We start from the raw sequence: 19,572 nt of genomic DNA on the forward strand, positions 1-19,572 counted from the left end.
TGAAAAAACGATAGACATTCCTTTAGATATGTGTAATTTCTTTGATAATTATAAATGTACTAGATTATGTATTCATTTTTATTGAATTAGTCATAATAATATTAAATATATAAATTTTGAGTATATTACTTTATATTATTTTGGCTCTCCCAAATCTTTTGGTGAAGATCCGCCATTGGTATCATATGTTACAAAATCTAACTCGAGCATACGGCTGCATTACAAAAAGTACACAAAGCAAGTTGTATGCTGTGTTACAAAAACTACTTTGGGGAGATTGTATCTAGTATGACAAAAACTACCTCGAGCATGTTGTATCATGCGTTACAAAATCAACATATAGCAGAAACTATACTAAGCAGCGTTAAAAAAAAAAAAAACTACACCGAGTAGTCCTCCTACATTAAAAAACTACACTGAGTATGTTGTATCCTGGGTTACAAAAACTATACTTAGCAGGTTGCATTCTATGTTGTTCATAACTTACTATGAAGTACCAATCTTTATACACTCATGTAAATAAGTTAACTATTTCAATGATTAAGTGAAACTAATTTATCAGCATGCAACATGAGGAAGTGTTATGAGTTAAAAAGTTATTATTTGTGCTTCTTAATTTTTTAGATTTATAGATTATAGATAGATTATAAATTTCTAATTTGTTACATTTATAGATTTTAAAATCATTAATTTATTTTACCAGAAATATACGAAGTACTTGAATTTTAAAATCACAACAAATAGAAGATTATAAATAATTAGTAATAACAAAACAGCTCCAATAAAATATAAGAAGAGATAATAACATATTAAATTGATCTAATGCGAAATATGGGAAATACAATATAGAGATTCTCCGACATTCAAGTAAATCAATCAGAATTTAAGATATAAAAGTAAGGAATAATGTAGTTACAAATAAATAAATATATTAACCATATTTGGTTAAGCGATGATAATCAAATATTATGTTTTAAAAATAGTATATAATCAATTATCAATTATTATATTATAATATTTTTTATATACTAAATAATTAATTATTATATATATCAAAAGTATACCAATATTATTATTATATCGTGATTAAGGTATTAATCTATCAATATTTTAGAGATATTATCAAAATATTTGAGATATATTTGATAATATCTTGGAGATTGTAAGCAGTGAATTGTTCCTATAATAAGAAACTGAAGCAGGTGTTAGGGTTTTGATTTTCTATACAAAACTGAAGAAAGTGTGTACACTTCCCATATTCTAAACCATGGCCGATTTGATCAGCAGTATTCCAGATGATATTCTTTTATACATTTTATCTTCTCTTCCAACCAAACAAGTTGTTGCAACCAGTGTTCTCTCAAAGCGTTGGAACCCTCTTTGGCGTTCAGTTCCCTCTTTCGATTTCTCTATTTGTTATGAAAACCGCGAAGAGGCCTGCGATCACTTTCACTCGGTGTACTCTTTTCTGCGTTCGCGTGATAGAGATCAACCCCTCCTCAGATTTCGCCTCAATTATTTTATCAACTGTTTTAATCCTACCGTTCATTATAGTTATAGAGCCATCCGTGATACTGAAAGCATGATCAAGACACGGATTGAGGATGCAGTGAGTTGAAATACAAGAGTTCAACACCTCGACCTCTGTTTGGATCTATACATCGTCATGCCCTCTGTGGTGTTTACCTTCAAAACTCTTGTATTTCTGAAATTGGCCAATATAACAGTGGAAAATATCCCCTTTGTTGATTTTCCCATGCTTAAAATCTTGCATTTGAATCGTGTGCTCTTCTCAGAAGGTATAGATATTTCACAGCTTCTCTCTGGGTGCCCTAATCTTGAGGACTTGGAAGTCAAATGTATACTTATCAATGCTGAATTAAAGGTCAGCAGTTTGACAAACCTGGGCAACATGGCTGCAAAATTTTTGCCATTCGAAATTGTGAAGAATGTTAAAGTTTTGTCCATAGATTTGGTAATGCACGTGAGATTTGTTTGTTATTACTTTGTATTCTTAAGGAGAAAAAGGCATTTCTGATGATATTGTTTTTGTATCTCTTGCAGTTCCGTTCGCATGATTGGATTTATGAGTTTCAGAATCTAGTTCAACTTAAATTGGATTACCTGTATATTCAGAACAATTGGGTTGAGTTCTTGGAAACGCTGAGGCATTGTCCCATGCTTCAAACTCTTGCAATTGGTTGTGTTGGGAAGGTTTGATGCTTTAAGCCTTGGAAGTATATATATGAATTTTCTTGTTATCTTTTTCTTCAAACATTATTATTAATATTGTTTTATGTTTGTTGTTAACAGGTAAGTTTTGGTTCATCTGGGCAAGGCCATGAAGAAGCAGTGTTGCCAGACCCACAATCTGTTCCTGCATGCATCTCATCACACCTTAAAACCTGTACTCTTGGATGTTACAGGGGTTCGATGGATGAGTTTCTATTTGCAAGATACATTATGCAGAATGCAAAATATTTAAGGACCATGAAAATCAATATTTACTCTTACAATGGGGAGAAACAAAATATGATAAGAGATTTATCCTCGTGCATGAAGAGTTCAGATACTTGTAAACTTTCATTTGGTAATTACTATGGAATAATTAAGGTTTCTTTTTAGTTGTCTTTCCATTAGTATATATAGTAGATGTTGACATGTTTATTTAAACTATGAAAGTTTGTGACACATTAACCTCTTGTTCAGAATTTATTGTTTATGAACACTTGAGGTTTAATCTTTGTAATTTGCGGTACGAATACTCATGGAGTATGGAGTGGCTAAAAAGTTTGGGAAATTTAAAACAAATTTATTTGAAACAAATTGGATAATATATACTTTTGTACGATCATCATTTAGTCTCTTAATTTTTTCTTTGTTACCCTGAATTTGAAAATCAAAATTATCTTTATCACTAACTATTTCTCTTTCTCTATTGTTGCATTTATTTATATCGAGTGGCGGATTTTCACCAACATTGTTGAGGGAGTCAAAATAATACATCCAAAATTTATACATTTAATTGTCACTAAACAATAAAAATGAATACATAATTTAGTATAATGATAACTAAAACAGAAATCACACATATCTAAAAGATTGCTAAAAGAATATTCGATGATAATCAAACTACACTTAAAATCTAATTATAAAAAACACACAATACAAATTACCTTCTTCTTTTCTTTCTCGAGAATTTCTCGAGAATGGAAGAGAACAAAGAAGAAATAAGAGCAAAAATAATAGATTTTTTTTCTCTTCAAAAATAAAAGAAAACAGGTGAGAATGAGAGATGAGAACAATTTGTAAAAAACTCAAGTCATAATGAAAAAAATAATAAAAAATATATTGATAAATATTTTTATTTTTTATTGTTTAATTTTATATTTTATTATTTATTAACATTAATTATTGTGTTTATAAAAGAAATAAAATATTTGATTTAATCATCATTAATTTGTAATATATTTTCTAATATCTATAATAAAATGTTTAATTTAATCATCATTAATTTGTAATATATCTTCTAATATATATCTATAATATAAAAAAAAAATCAAAATACTAATAATATAAAAAAAATTCAAAATTTTTGGGGGGCTGTCTACACAAACCTCCGCCACTGCCTATATCTATGTTATTATTATCTTGTTCATTCAAACAACACCCACTTGTATTTTCTAATTCATTTTTCTTATCTCTTTTGATAAGTTTATTCATAGCTCTTTTATGTGATACAATTAAAGCCTCAATTATTCTCTTCTATTGGAATTTTGAACCGCCTGATTCAAATTTTATATTTGACATATATATATATATATATATATATATATATATAAATGAAATAAAAATTATAATATATAAAACACTACTCAAGATAAACATATAAAATGAATGAGTTAAAACAATACAACCTGGTTCTGGTTGTCAAGAAAGTAAACTCGATATATAGTAGATTTGTAGTATCTTGAAATCTCAAGTCTTTTTTTCCTTCTCAATTTTTTCATAAACCTGTAGAGTTTATTTCAGATTAATCATTAATATAAATAATTAAAAAATTATTGTTTTTCTTATCTCATTAGTAATTTTGTTTTCTCTAAATTTGAATTATCTTTCTACATAAAATCCAACTTTAACTTTGAAATATGCTTCAATTAATCTATTATCCATAAAAAAACTAAATCCTAATCTAATAGTTTTGTAGAAAAATTTCACCTCCTCTTCGAAATATTGAAGAATATTAAATGATAACGTTTCAAAACTTCAATCTAGAGGTAATTATTATCAAAATAAAAAACAAATGTTATTCATCACGATAGTATTTATGCACTAAGTAAATCCGTTATATTATATGGATTAATGAGGTTAACTACTTATTCTAACCTCGTCGTACTGTTAAACTATTTTTTGGCAACAAAAAGTTATATATTAATACACATTTTTGTATATAAAAAAATTGGTACAAATAATTTTATAATTCAGCAAATTAAAAAAATAGAGAGCGTTTAGTACACTAATAAATAAATGTGATATATTATTGCTACTTCAGCTCTTTCCTGACCGGGTCTACTTCTAAAAAAAGTAACCAATCTCCTAAAAATATTCCAAAAGTAAAGCAAGCCTACATATGTACGAAGAGTCTGAAAATAAATAAGATATTCTTTTAGAAGAATAGAAGGGTGAGAAGAAATTTGAAGACTCACTTGTAAAATATAGATAAGAAAAATAAGAACACTCGTAAAACGTTAGTGAGAAGAAACCCGAAGACTAACTTGTAAAATGTAGGTGATAAGAAATTTGAATACTCACTTGTAAAATGCATGTGAGAAGGAATTTGAAGACTCACTGATAAAATGCATGTGAGAATACATCTAAAGACTGGCTTGTAAAATGTAAGTGAGAAGAAATCCGAAGACTCACTCATAAAATGCAAGAGAAGAAATCTGAAGACTCGCTTGTAAAATGCATGTGAGAATAAATCCGAAGACTCACATGTAAATGTAGATAAGAATAAATCCAAAGACTCGCTTGTAAAATGCAAATGAGAAGAAATCCAAAGACTCACTTGTAAAATGGAAGTGAGAAGAAATTTGAAGACTCACTTGTAAAATGCAGGTGAGAAGAAACTCGAAGACTACAAAATAATTCCAGTTAGGTTGGGAGCAGACTGGATCCTATGTTACCAAAATTACATCGAGAAGGTTGTATCATACGTTACAAAATCTACATCGAGCAGATTGTATCCTGCATTACAAAAAGTACACTAAGCAAGTTGTATCCTGTGTTACAAAAACTACTTCGAGGAGGTTGTATCCAGTATTACAAAAACTACATCGAGCAGGTTGTATCATGCATTACAAAATCTACATCTAGCAGGTTGCATCATGTATTACAAAAACTATAATGAACAGGTTGCATCATGTATTACAAAAACTACTATAATGAAAAGGTTGTATCATGCGTTACAAAAACTACACCAAGCAGGTTGTATCTTATGTTAAAAAAACCTACACTGAGAAGGTTGTATCTTGCATTAAGAAAACTACACCGAGCAGGCTATATCATGTGTTAGAAAAAACTACACTGAGTAGACCTCCTACATTACAAAAACTACACCGACTACGGATGTTGTATCCTGGGTTACAAAACCTATACATAGCAGGTTGTATCCTACGTTATTAAACCTACATCGAGCAAGTTGTATCCTTTGTAACAAAAACTACACTTAGCATATTGTATCCTACGTTATTTGCCATATCTTCTAAGAGTTTTATTTGACAGGTATTTATTTTGTGGATAATTATTTCCTACAAACTATTTGCAAGTATTTCTTACAAAATTTTATTCGAAAAATATTTTGCAAAAAATTCACAACAATTTCTTACAAATTATTTTCTATACCAAAATTTGTAATTATTTCCTACAATTTTTTTTAAAAATAAAAGTAATTGAAATTAATATTGAATGCTTCAGCTCTCGTCCAATCTACTTTACTTATGACAATTATGATAAACTCGTTAAGATTTTCGTAACAAATATTACCTCATATCTCATAGTTATTAAAAACTTAATTATATTATATCTATATACATATAATTATATATTTATGTTCCCATAATATATTATATTTAAATATCGTTGAAGTATTATTTTATAATATTATATTATTTCTTAAAAAAATTGTTTAACATTTTATTAACTAAAATATTATTCACCAAATCTTATTTCTTAAAAAAAATTAAAATAAAATAAATATTTTAAAATGAAACTACCAAACCTTTTTATTTTTTACTTAAAATTAATGATATTTATATTTATCCTAATTATTAAAATTTCTAGGACATCACACAATTTAATCATATATTTTTTAAACTTTTTTTAAAAGCTATTTACATATCCGAACACAATAAAACATGTTGAGTGTTGCTCCTCTTTACTTATATTTTACTTGATAGTATGATAATTTGATTTGATGTTTTTATATTATCAAAGTGAAAGATAACAAAAGATAAAAACACTAATTTTTGAGTTTTAAATTTTTTTATTATTTGTTAAATCAATTTCTTTTTATTTTATTTAATATTTTAAATTATTCAAACAAATAGTGTTGACTACACTAAATAATGATGTTCATAATTCACTATGAAGTACCAATCTTTATACACTCATGTAAATAAGTTAACTATTTCAATGATTAAGTGAAACTAATTTATCAGCATGCAACATGAGGAAGTGTTATGTGTCAAAAAGTTATTATTTGTGCTTCTTAATTTGTTACATTTATAGATTTTAAAATCATTAATTTATTTTACCAGAACTATACGAAGTACTTGAAATTTCAATGTTAACTTACAAGTATACCTCATATTGCACACAACAAATAGAAGATTATATATAATTAGTAATAACAAAACAACTCCAATAAAATATAAGAAGAGATAATAACATATTAAATTGATCTAATGCGGAATATGGGAAATACAATATAGAGATTCTCCAACGTTGAAGTAAATCAATTAGAATTTAAACAATATGTATGATATATAAGTGAGGAGTAATGTAGTTACAAATAAATAAATATATTAACTATATTTGGTTAAGATATGATAATCAAATTGTAAAGCCCATTTTTTTCTGCCCTTTTATTTCTTAAAGGCTGCCCCACACTATTGGGTCTAAGGGCTGGCCCAAAGGGAAAACAGATCCTAAGTCTGGCCTAATGCTTCCTCTTTCACTTTGCAGAGACAGTTCCTCCATTCCTTCTTAGAGCAGCTACAAACCTCTGCTAGTCAGATCTGAGTCAGTTTGGCCTCGTTCTACCACGTAAGTTGTTCACGAACCCTTAACCTTCATCCATGGTTTAGTTCTTCATGTTTCCCTTTAGCGCTCTGTGTAATTAATCTCATGCCTTATATTTTTTAGGGTTCCTCAGATCTTAAATCTGCTCCGGGAGTGCTCGTACACATTCGCTTCAGTGTCAGAGTTGTTTGGCTAACCCTTTCCACGTAAGGGAAGCTAGACCATTTTTCTGTATTTGAAGTGTGTGGTTTGTTCCATCTGTTTCGTGCGTAAAATAATATGGGATGTGTATGTAATGGTGTCTGAATGATTTGTATGGGAGTGTGTTGTTTTCTGGGTTGTAGGCGTCGAATAGTGGGAGGAAACTGTTATTTTCGCCCAGACGAGCTCATCTCGCCTAAGCGAGAGTAGCAGTACCTTGCCCATGAGTTTTGCTCGAATACTCGCTCAGGCAAGCGAGTTGTGTTTTGAACGAAATACCATCTCGTCAGGCGAGATGGCCTCGCCTAAACGAGCTTTCGCGAAACTTCCCAGGCCCTCTATCGCAGTCTCGCCTAAGCGAGAGCCTGCAGCTTGAGCGAGGGCACTCCCCTCGCTTGAGTGAAGGCCTCTGGCTTGAGCGAGACCTGCTGCAGGCCACACTGTTTTTCTCTATTTGGTAGTTATGGACTGTTTGATGTATGGATCTACTCTATTTAAAGTATGAGGCTTGTGAAATGCATGGAAATTTGTGGTTATTGAATTGAATGAATGGTTTTGGTATGAACTTGGAATGAGATTTAAATGAGATAGTTGGTATCAAAGAGACATGGTTATGATATGGAAATACAAATCACTATTCGTGCTTCGGGAAGGATGAGTTGGTATTGATTTGTTGGGTATTGGGCTCCCTTCCTATGTGGAGAAAAGACCCAAAACTTGAGAAGCTCATGTCTCACTTAACCTAGTGGAGAGGGGCCTATAAAATAAATAGAGACAGAACAATAGAGGCAGAACAATAGAGTCAGAACACACTGAAAGCCCTAACACATAGAGGGAGAGGTAGAGGGAAAATTCTGTTCACGTTTTTCACAGAGCTGTCACCGTAAATTCGGCACTGCGGATTCGTTCACCGTTGGATCAAGTTGAAATTTTTACAGCGGGTTTGGAACTCATTGGTCTTCATTCTGACCGGTCGGATAGTTGATACAAGGTCTGAGTTGGGAGATATTAATTTCGCATTGCAGTAGTGATATTATAGGTTTTCCTCTCTTGTTCTTCTCTATTTTGAAAGCTTTGTTGCTTTGTTATTTGGTTGAGTGTTGGCACTAATTTGTGCTATTGATTGAGACTCTTTTGTATTCTTGTTGATCATAGTGGAGCTATTTCTTTGGTCTGGAGGACTCGTGGTTTTTACCCTTGATTTGAGGGGTTTTCCACGTTAAAATCTTGGTGCCTATATTTATGTCTTTGGTGATTTATTATTGTTGCTCTTTGATTATTGCTCCTCATAGATTCTTGCAAGTTAGGGGAAATTATATCCGTTGTATTCTCTAGTATATTGTTTGTGTTATTGTTTTCCCCATCAGAGTGACATCAAAGCTCTTGGTTGGGCTATATTTACTTGCTTGAATGATGGAGGCAAATGCAAAGATGGTTGTTTTGAATGGTACAAATTATCATTTGTGGAAGGGCGAGATGAAAGATTTATTGTTTGTCATGAAATTGCATCTTCCGGTCTTTACTAAACAGAAGCCATATTTTATGTCTGAAGAAGAATGGGACTTTGAGCACCAACAGGTATGTGGTTTTATTCGGCAATATGTTAAAGATAATGTTTATAATCATATTGCTAATGAGACACATGCCAGAGCTTTGTCGGAGAAGATTGAGTCTTTGTATGCTTATAAGTCGGGCAATAATAAATTATATTTGTTAAATTGCTTCATGAATTTGAGGTACAGGGAGAATTCTTCTATTTCTGATCACTTAAATGAGTTTCAAGGGCTCCTAGATCAATTGTCAGGAATGGGCATAAAGTTTGATGACGAAGTTATGGGATTATGGTTGCTTAATACTCTACCAGAGTCTTGGGAGGTATTTCGGGTTTCAATTACGAACTCTGCCTCGAATGGTGTTGTTTCTTTTCAGATGGCAAAGAGTGGTGCTCTTAATAAAGAGATGAGAAGGAAGACACATGGTTCTTCATCTCAGTCTGAGATGCTTGTTACAAAAGGTATGGGGAGAAGTAAAAAAAAGGAACATAAAAGTGGTAGAGAGAAGAGTAGGAGCAAGTCCAAGTCAAGATACAAGAATTTAGAGTGCCATTTTTGTCATAAAACTAGGCACATTCAGAAATATTGTTTTAAGTGGAAAAAGGAGAACAAAGACAAGAAAGGCAAGCAGAGAGAGAATGACCATGATGATGATGATCTTGTCACTACTGCTACAGATGGTGATCTTGTTCTTCTTCGTGACTTTGAGTTTGTTAATCTTGTATCTTATGAGAGCATATGGATTATTGATAGTAGTGCTACACTGCATGTTACACCTAGGAAGGAGTTCTTCACATCTTACACTTCTGGTGATTTTGGAGTGTTGAAGATGGGTAATGATGGTGAGTCTAAAGTGATTGGTGTTGGTGATGTTTGCCTGCAAACCAATATGGGAGTGCATTTGTTGCTTAAAGGAGTCAAACATGCTCTGGATGTCCGTTTTAATTTAATCTCTGTGCAGTTGCTTGATGATTGTGGTTATGATAATCACTTTGGTTCTAGTAAATGGAAGCTCACTAAAGGTAACTTGGTTATGGCTAGAGGGGAGAAATAATCTAAATTGTATTGGACTAAAGCTTTGGTTGCTAAAGACAGTGTGAATGCTATGTATATGGAGGCATCTTTATGGCACCAGAGGCTTAGTCATATAAGTGAGAAAGGGCTTAACTGCTTAGCTAAAAAGGATGTGCTTATGGGATTGAGGAATGCATTGGAGAAATGTTCTTATTGCATGGTTGGTAAACAAACCCGAGTATCTTTTAAGAAGCATCCTCCCTCAAGGAAGTTAGAATTGCTTGAATTGGTGCATTCTGATGTTTGTGGCCCATTAAAGGTAAAGTCTTTTAGTGGTGCACTTTACTTTGTTACTTTTATTGATGATTATTCCAGGAAGCTATGGGTTTATGCTCTTCAGCGGAAAGATCAAGTACTTGAAAAGTTTAAGGAATTTCATGCTATGGTTGAGAGGCAATCAGGCAAGAAGCTGAAATGCATTCATAGTGATAATGGTGGTGAGTACCGTGGACCCTTTAATGTTTATTACAGACTGCATGGTATTAGACACGAGAAGACTCCTCCTAAAAATCCTTAGTTGAATGGTCTAGCAGAGAGGATGAACATGACCTTGGTTGAAAGGGTTACATGTATGCTTTCGGAAGCAAATTTGCCTAAGCACTTTTGGGGAGAGGCATTGCTTGCAGTTGTACATGTTATTAATCTCAGTCCCGCAATTGCTTTGAATACTGAGGTGCCAGACAAAATTTGGTTTGGTAAGAATGTTAGCTATGATCATTTGCATGTCTTTGGTTGCAGGGCATTTGTTCATGTTCCTAAGGATGAAAGATCCAAGTTAGATAAAAAGACAAGGCAATGTATCTTTATTGGCTATGGTGAGGATGAATTTGGCTACAAGTTTTATGATCCTGTTGAGAAGAAGCTTGTTAGAAGCCGTGATGTACAATTCATGGAAGACCAGACCATTGAAGACATTGATAAGGTGGAGAAGACCACACCCGAGAAAGATAGTAATCTCACTGATGGTAATTCGATGAGGTTGCCCGCTCACAATTTGGAGAATGTTGAAACGGAAGCTCAAGACAATGAGCAACATGGTGATGTTGATGATCAACAGGTTGGAAGTGGAGTAGAGGTTCCAATTGACGATGCTAAAGAGGAACATGATGATGATGATCTTGGTGATATACCTGAATCACCTCAAGTCCAACTCAGGAGGTCTAATACACAGAAACAACCTTCTACAAGGTATTATTGTGATAAGTACATAACATTGACTGACGGTGGAGAACCTGAGTATTTTGAAGAGGCTTTGGATGGTGAAGAGAAGAAATAGTGGCTGGATGCAATGCAAGATGAGATGAAATCCTTGCATGACAATCACACTTACGACTTGGTAAAATTGCCTAAGGGCAAAAGGGCATTGGAAACTAGGTGGATTTTCATGGTGAAACAAGATTCAAATTCTACACTTCCAAGGTACAAGGCCAGATTAGTGGTGAAAGGTTTCAGACAGAAAAAGGGTGTTGATTTCAATGATATTTTCTCACCTATGGTGAAAATGTCATCCATCAGAACTGTGCTAAGTTTAGCTGCTACTCTTGATTTGGAGGTTGAGCAGATGGATGTGAAGACAACTTTCCTTCATGGTAATTTGGAGGAAGAGATATACATGAAGCAACCTGATGGTTTTCTTGTTAAGGTAAGGAAGATTATGTGTGTAGGCTAAGGAAGAGTCTATACGGTTTGAAGCATGCTCCAAGGCAGTGGTATAAGAAGTTTGAGTCTTTTATGTGTGAGCAAGGTTACAAGAAGACTACTTCTGATCATTGTGTCTTTGTTAAAAGTTTTTCTAATGATGACTTTATTATCCTGTTATTATATGTTGATGACATGCTTATTGTTGGGAAAGATATTTCCAGAATTGACAGGTTAAAGAAGACACTTGGTGAGTCTTTTGCCATGAAAGACTTGGGAGCTACTAAAAGGATTCTTGGCATACATATCTCACGTGATAGGAGAGAAAAGAAGATTTATCTATCACAAGAGCAATACATTAGGAAGGTGTTGCAGAGATTCCACATGGAAAATGCTAAAGCTGTGAGCACTCCTCTTGCTACTCATTTTAAACTGAGTGTTAAACAGAGTCCTTCAAATGAAGTTGAGAAGACCAATATGAGTAGAGTTCCTTATGCATTTGCGGTGGGCAGTTTGATGTATGCGATGGTGTGTACAAGACCAGATATTGCACATGTTGTTGGTGCAGTAAGTCAATTTTTGTCAAACCTAGATAGAGAGCATTGAAATGCTGTGAAATAGATTTTGAGGTATCTTCATGGTACAATTGATATGAAGCTTTGTTTTGGAGGTGATAAACCTCCTTTGATGGGTTACTCAAACTCAGATATGGCTGGGGACATTGATTCCAGAAAGTCCACTTCGAGCTATTTAATAAAGTTTGCCAAGAAGGAAGTTTGAAGTTTGTTGTGAGATCGCCTGTTTGGCGGTCATCTCCACATAGTTGTGAGGGGGAGATTTGTTGGGTATTAGGCTCCCTTCCTATGTGGAGAAAAAGCCTAAAACTTGAGAAGCCCATGTCTCACTTAACCTAGTGGAGAGGGGCCTATAAAATAAATAGAGGGAAAACAATAGCGTCAGAACACACTGAAAGCCCTAACACATGGAGGAGAGGTAAAGGGAAAATTTTGTTCACGTTTTTCACATAGCTGTCACTGTAAATTTGGCACTGCGGATTCGTTCACCGTTGGATCGGGTTAAAATTTTACAACAGGTTCGGAACTCATTGCTTTTCATTCTAACCGGTTGGATCGTTGATACGAGGTCTGAGTTGCGAGATATTAATTTCGAATTGCAGCAATGATATTATAGGTTTTCCTCTCTTGTTCTTCTCTATTTTGAAAGCTTTATTGCTTTGTTATTTGGTTGGGTGTTGACACTAATTTGTGCTATTGATTGAGACTCTTTTGTACTCTTGTTGATCATAGTGGAGCTATTTCTTTGGTCTGGACGACTCGTGGTTTTTACCCTTGATTTGAGGGGTTTTCCACGTTAAAATCTTGGTGCCTTTATTTGTGTCTTTGGTGATTTATTATTTCTACTCTTTGATCATTGCTCCTCATAGATTCTTGCAAGTTAGGGGAAATTATATTCACTGCATTCTCTGGTATATTGTTTATGTTATTGTTTTCCCCATCATGATTCTACATTTGAATATGAACGAGTATGGTTTATAAAGGTTGGCCTGAGATTATCTGCATGATAAATATTATTCGATTGTTTGAGCATGATTGGTCGATGGCCAGTGCGTAATTCCTTGAGATCTCTAGGTGGGGTTTCAGGGTTGTGCTTCAGTGATCGGGACATAATTTTGTGGCCCCTGTTAGTGGGAGTATATGGTGGTGCCCCATCTGTACAGTTTGGTAATGATTCAAGGTAAGGTTGCATCCTGACACTCTAAGGGGTTAGTTAGTCTTACTTAGAGCATACCGACTCTTGTGGTAAGAGTAGTAGGAGACTTGAAACTCATTTAAGGGCTAACCTTGTGTGTGGGGATTTGAAACATTGTAACACTTGTAACACTTAGCTCGGGGGTGAGCAGAGGTATCCACCACAACTGCAAGCATTCGCTGAATTCGACCAGATTATATGTATCCGGATGAGTCGAGTTGAGTCTTAGTGTATTGATTTGGAAGGTCATAACATGCTTGGATGATGTTTGTTGAACTGTGAAAGTATATCTATTTACGTGACAAAATCTTTTTGGCTGTAGGTTACCCTTTGCTTGTTTGATTACTTTGTATGTTGTTCTTCTACCCTTGCGATGATCATCAATTTATTTATGGGAGCATATGCGAGAGGTACTCGTAGTCAACATAGAGATGATTCCACTGCATAGTCTACTTGGGTTGGACTTCATGTTCTTGTTGAGCTTTTTTTTTAGGGTTATGGCCCATGTACTAGGGTGTCTTTTAGATTTCTATATAATTCTATTAAACTTTATAACTTGTTTCTTTGTGTGCATTGGGTTGTAAGGAGTTGTGTTTAAACTCCGAGACTGCGTAAGATATTATTTAGTGTGATGCTTTCTTTGATTTAGTTTATTAAATTAAATGGATTGTTACACAAATATATATATTATGTTTTAAAGATATTATATAATCAATTATTATATTATAATATTTTTTATATACTAAATAATTAATTATTATATATATCAAAAGTATACCAATATTATTATTATATCGTAATCAAGGTATTAATCTATAAATATTTTAGAGATATTATCAAAATATTTGAGATATATTTGGTAATATCTTGGAGATTGTAAGCGGTGAGTTGTTCCTATAATAAGAAATTGAAGCAGGTGTTAGGGTTTTGATTTTCTATACAAAACTGAAGAAAGTGTGTACACTTCTCATATTCTAAACCATGGCCGATTTGATCAGCAGTATTCCAGATGATATTCTTTTATACATTTTATCTTCTCTTCCAACCAAACAAGTTGTTGCAACCAGTGTTCTCTCAAAGCGTTGGAACCCTCTTTGGCGTTCAGTTCCCTCTTTCGATTTCTCTATTTGTTATGAAAACCGCGAAGAGGCCTGCGATCACTTTCACTCGGTGTACTCTTTTCTGCGTTCGCGTGATAGAGATCAACCCCTCCTCAGATTTCGCCTCAATTATTTTATCAACTGTTTTAATCCTACCGTTCATTATAGTTATAGAGCCATCCGTGATACTGAAAGCATGATCAAGACACGGATTGAGGATGCAGTGAGTTGAAATACAAGAGTTCAACACCTCGACCTCTGTTTGGATCTATACATCGTCATGCCCTCTGTGGTGTTTACCTTCAAAACTCTTGTATTTCTGAAATTGGCCAATATAACAGTGGAAAATATCCCCTTTGTTGATTTTCCCATGCTTAAAATCTTGCATTTGAATCGTGTGCTCTTCTCAGAAGGTATAGATATTTCACAGCTTCTCTCTGGGTGCCCTAATCTTGAGGACTTGGAAGTCAAATGTATACTTATCAATGCTGAATTAAAGTTCAGCAGATTCTCCACCTTGGGCAATGCAAAATTTTTTCCATTGGAAATTGTGAAGAATGTTAAAGTTTTGTCCACAGATTTGGTAATGCACGTGAGATTTGTTTGTTATTACTTTCTATTCTTAAGGAGAAAAAGGCATTTCCGATGATATTGTTTTTGTATGTATCTCTTGCAGTTCCGTCAGCAAGATTGGATTTATGAGTTTCAGAATCTAGTTCAACTTAAATTGGATTACCTGTATATTCAGAACAATTGGGTTGAGTTCTTGGAAACGCTGAGGCATTGTCCCATGCTTCAAACTCTTGCAATTGGTTGTGTTGGGAAGGTTTGATGATTTAAGCCTTGGAAGTATAGGAATTTTCTTGTTATCTTTTTCTTCAAACATTATTATTAATATAGTTTTATGATTGTTGTTAACAGATCAGTTTTGGTTCATCTGGGCGAGGCCATGAAGAAGGAATGTTGCCAGACCCACAATCTGTTCCTGCCTGCATCTCATCACACCTTCAAACCTGTAGTCTTGGATGTTACAGGGGTTCGATGGATGAGTTTCTATTTGCAAGATACATCATGCAGAATGCAAAATATTTAAGGACTATGAAAATCAAAATTTACTCTTACAATGGGGAGAAACCAGATATGATAAGAGAATTATCGTCATGCAAGAAGAGTTCAGACACTTTTAAACTATCATTTGATAATTAGGATTGCATAGTTAAGGTTTCTTTTTGTTTGTTTTTTCATTAGTATATATAGTAGATGTTGACATGTTTATCAAACTATGAAAGTTTGTGACACATTATCCCTCATGTCAAGAATTAATTGTTTATGAACACTCTGATGTTTAATCTTTGTAATCTGCAGTACGAATAGTATTCAGTGATAACGTTTCAAAATGTCAATTTAGAGGTAATTGTTATCGAAATAAAAAAAAAATATTATTCATCATGGCAGTATTTATGCACTAAGTAAATCCTTTATATTATATGGATTAATGAGGTTAATTACTTACACTACTTTTTTGCAACAAAAAATTATATATTAATACACATTTCTGTTTATAAAACAAATTTGTTACGAAAATCTTAACGAGTTTATCATAATATTTTTGTGCCTCAAATGTCTTAGGAGTAAAAATTGGTTTCTGTTAAATTATAGTCGTAAGTAAAGCAAATTGGATGAGAGTTTAAGCATTCAATTTTAGTATTCAAATCCAAGATTTTCAAGTGATTTAGAAATTACAAAAAATAAATACATATTTCCAATTAATTTTATTTTTTAAAAAAATTTAAGAAATACTTACAAATTTTAATATAGAAAATAATTTGCAAGAAATTGCTGTGAATTTTTTTGAAAAAGATTTTGTACAAAACATTTTTCGAATAAAATTTTGTAAGAAATACTTGCAAATTTAATAGTTTGTAAGAAATAATTATCCACAAAATAATTACTTGTGAAATAAAACTCTTAAAAAAAATGGCAAATAACGTCGGATACAATATGCTAAGTGTAGTTTTTGTAACGTAGGATCTAGTCTGCTCCCAACCTAACTTGAATTATTTTGTAGTCTTCGAATTCCTTCTCATTTAATTTTACAAGTGAGTCTTCAAATCTCTTCTCACCTGTATTTTACAAGTGAGTCTTCATATTTCTTCTCACTTCCATTTTACAACTAAGTTTTTAGATTTCTTCTCATTTGCATTTTACAAGCGAGTCTTTGGATTTATTTTTACCTGCATTTTACAAGTGAGTCTTCAGATTTCTTCTCACATGCATTTTACGAGTGAGTCTTCGGATTTCTTCTCACCTGCATTTTATCAGTGAGTCTTTGGATTCTTTCTCACCTGCATTTTACAAGTGAGTATTCATATTTTCTCACCTACATTTTACAAATTAATCTTCGGATTTCTTCTCACTAGCTTTTTACAAGTGAATCTTATATTTTTCTCACCTATATTTGACAAGTGAGTCTTCATTATATTTTTCTCACCTATATTTGACAAGTGAGTCTTCAAATTTCTTCTCACCCCTCAATTCTTCTAAAAGAATATCTTATTTATTTTCAGACTCCTCTTCGTACATATGGAGGCTTGCTTTGGAAGATTTTTAGGAGATTGGTTACTTCTTTTTAGAAGTAGACCCGGTCAGGAAAGAGCTGAAGTAGCAATAATATATCACATTTATTTATTTGTGACATTTATTTATTTGTGTACTGCACGCTCTCAGTTTTTTTAATTTGTTGAATTATAAAATTATTTGTACCAATTTTTTTATAAACAAAAATGTGTATTAATATATAACATTTTGTTGCCAAAAAATAGTTTAACAGTACGACGAGGTTAGAATCAGTAGTTAACCTCAATCCATATAATACAACGGATTTACTTAGTGCATAAATACTATCGTGATGAATAACATTTTTTTATTTTGATAATAATTACCTCTAAATTGAAGTTTTGAGACGTTATTATCGAATATTCTTTTCATATTGACTCAAGGATAAAGTAGGTAAAACACTCACTCTAAATCTTTTAAAAAATAAGCACTAGTGCAGATTTGACATTTTACTTCGCCTTATAGGCCTTGGTTACAGCTGAACCGAAGCCTATAAGGAGGTGGTGGCATTTTTGCAATTTCGTCAGGCTTTTGGCCTCGGGTCTTTAAGGATCGAGGCAATAAAGGGGGCTTTAGGCCTCGGTTACAAATGAACCGAAGCATATAAGGCAACCTAGTTTTCAAATTTTCAAAAATGCCACCAGCATCAGGCTTTTGGCCTCGGTTCTTTAAAGACCGAGGCAGTAAATGGCGCTTTTGGCCTCGGTTATTAATTGAACCGAGGCCATAAAGTCAGCATCAGGCTTTTGGCCTCGGTTCTTTAAGGACCGAGGCAGTAAATGGGGCTTTTGGCCTCGGTTATTAATTGAACCGAGGCCATAAAGTCTGTTAAAATTCCCAATTCGCGAACCCTAACTACTATTCATCGTCTCCCAAACTCTCTTCTCTCTGCGCGAATTTCTTCGCTCTACCACCACCATCACGCTCCGCCTCCGTCGCCGACCAGCATCTGCCATCAATAGTCGTGCGTCGTCGCCTCCGTCGCGCTGTCCAGGTTCACCGATTGCAAATCACCTCCCGATGCGGGTCAGTTCGAAAACTCTGCGCGAACTTTGCTGCCACCACCACCACCGCAGCTGCACCATTCACGGACCTCACAATGCATTGTGTTCTCTGCAACAGAACCAGTGACAACCATGGCAACACCTCGCACCACCGTGACCTGCCATCAGCACCTGCAATGAAACCAGCGCATCCTCACACAACACCACCATGGGAGCGCGAGTCATCTTCACCAGACGTGCAATTTCGCACCACACAGATCCATGCGAAACAGCAGAAACCACTACAACAGCGCGTCATCATCACCACTGCAACGGTGAGCGAGAATGAGCCAGAACAGCAGCAGAAGCCATAGCCACCACTGCGAAGACGAAACAGACGCTATGGCTTCGGTTCTTTCAGACCCGAGGCAGAAAACAGACGTTATGGCCTCGGGTGATAACCGAGGCCAAAAGGAGGTGCCTTTTGGCCTCGCCCCAATATGCCTCGGTTCTAAAACCGAGGCAGAATCACGAAAGTAACCGGGGCCAAAAGCCCTCACTGCACTAGTGAAGGTTTCAAATAATTTTTTTTACTACTAACTATTAAATTAATTATAAAATTATTTAAAAAAAAACTTTAATTCTTTTATACTAATATACCTCTATTAAAATAATTATAAAATTATGTTTAACAAAAAAGTCTCAAAAAATTATTTTATTACTAATATAGCTCTATTCAATTAATTATAAGTTGATGTTTGAGAATAAAATTTAATTAAATTTAATGTCTTATAATTTTTATTAGTATTAAAAATGATAATTAATGGGGTAAAATACTTATTTAGTAAATTATAATTTTGTTTACGGAAGGGAGATAATGATTAGTTATATTTATTCCATTATAATCATTCTAAAATTTATTTTATTTTATTTTTTTATCCTTTTATCTCTGAGTGACTTTTATCTCTTGTTACTTCCTTCTTCTCTAAGAGTCATTTTTTATAACTTTTGCCAAATTGAATATCATAATGTCCGTGTGTACCAATTTTTATCATCATCTCTAGTTACTATGTTTTTCTTTTCTATTTGTGTTGTCGTTATTTTATTCTGTTTTGGATTTGTATTAAAATTAGAAATGCTTTTCTTTTTTCTAATTTTGTTTCTTGGTACTTTTCGATTTACATGTTTTGGGAGTTTTTTTTTTTCTTGCATATATCTTGACGAGGAACTGGAATTTTTTTATAAAACTATTAGTTAGATTATGATTTAGTTTTTTGTGGATAATAAATTAATTGAAACATATTTCAAAGTTAAAAGTTGAATTTTCTGTAGAAA

At 33.4% G+C, this 19,572-nt stretch overlaps 2 pseudogenes; both read left to right on the forward strand.

The window, feature by feature from the left end:
• The first annotated feature begins 1,267 nt into the window (after window positions 1-1,267).
• Window positions 1,268-7,964, forward strand: LOC114180919 (FBD-associated F-box protein At5g38590-like; annotated as a pseudogene).
• A 6,555-nt stretch (window positions 7,965-14,519) lies between these two features.
• Window positions 14,520-18,611, forward strand: LOC114180920 (FBD-associated F-box protein At5g38590-like; annotated as a pseudogene).
• Window positions 18,612-19,572: the final 961 nt, after the last annotated feature.

Source organism: Vigna unguiculata, chromosome 4 (genome assembly GCF_037176805.1).
Source record: "Vigna unguiculata cultivar grain cowpea cultivar isolate G323 ecotype 2 chromosome 4, ASM3717680v1, whole genome shotgun sequence".
NCBI lineage: Eukaryota > Viridiplantae > Streptophyta > Magnoliopsida > Fabales > Fabaceae > Vigna > Vigna unguiculata.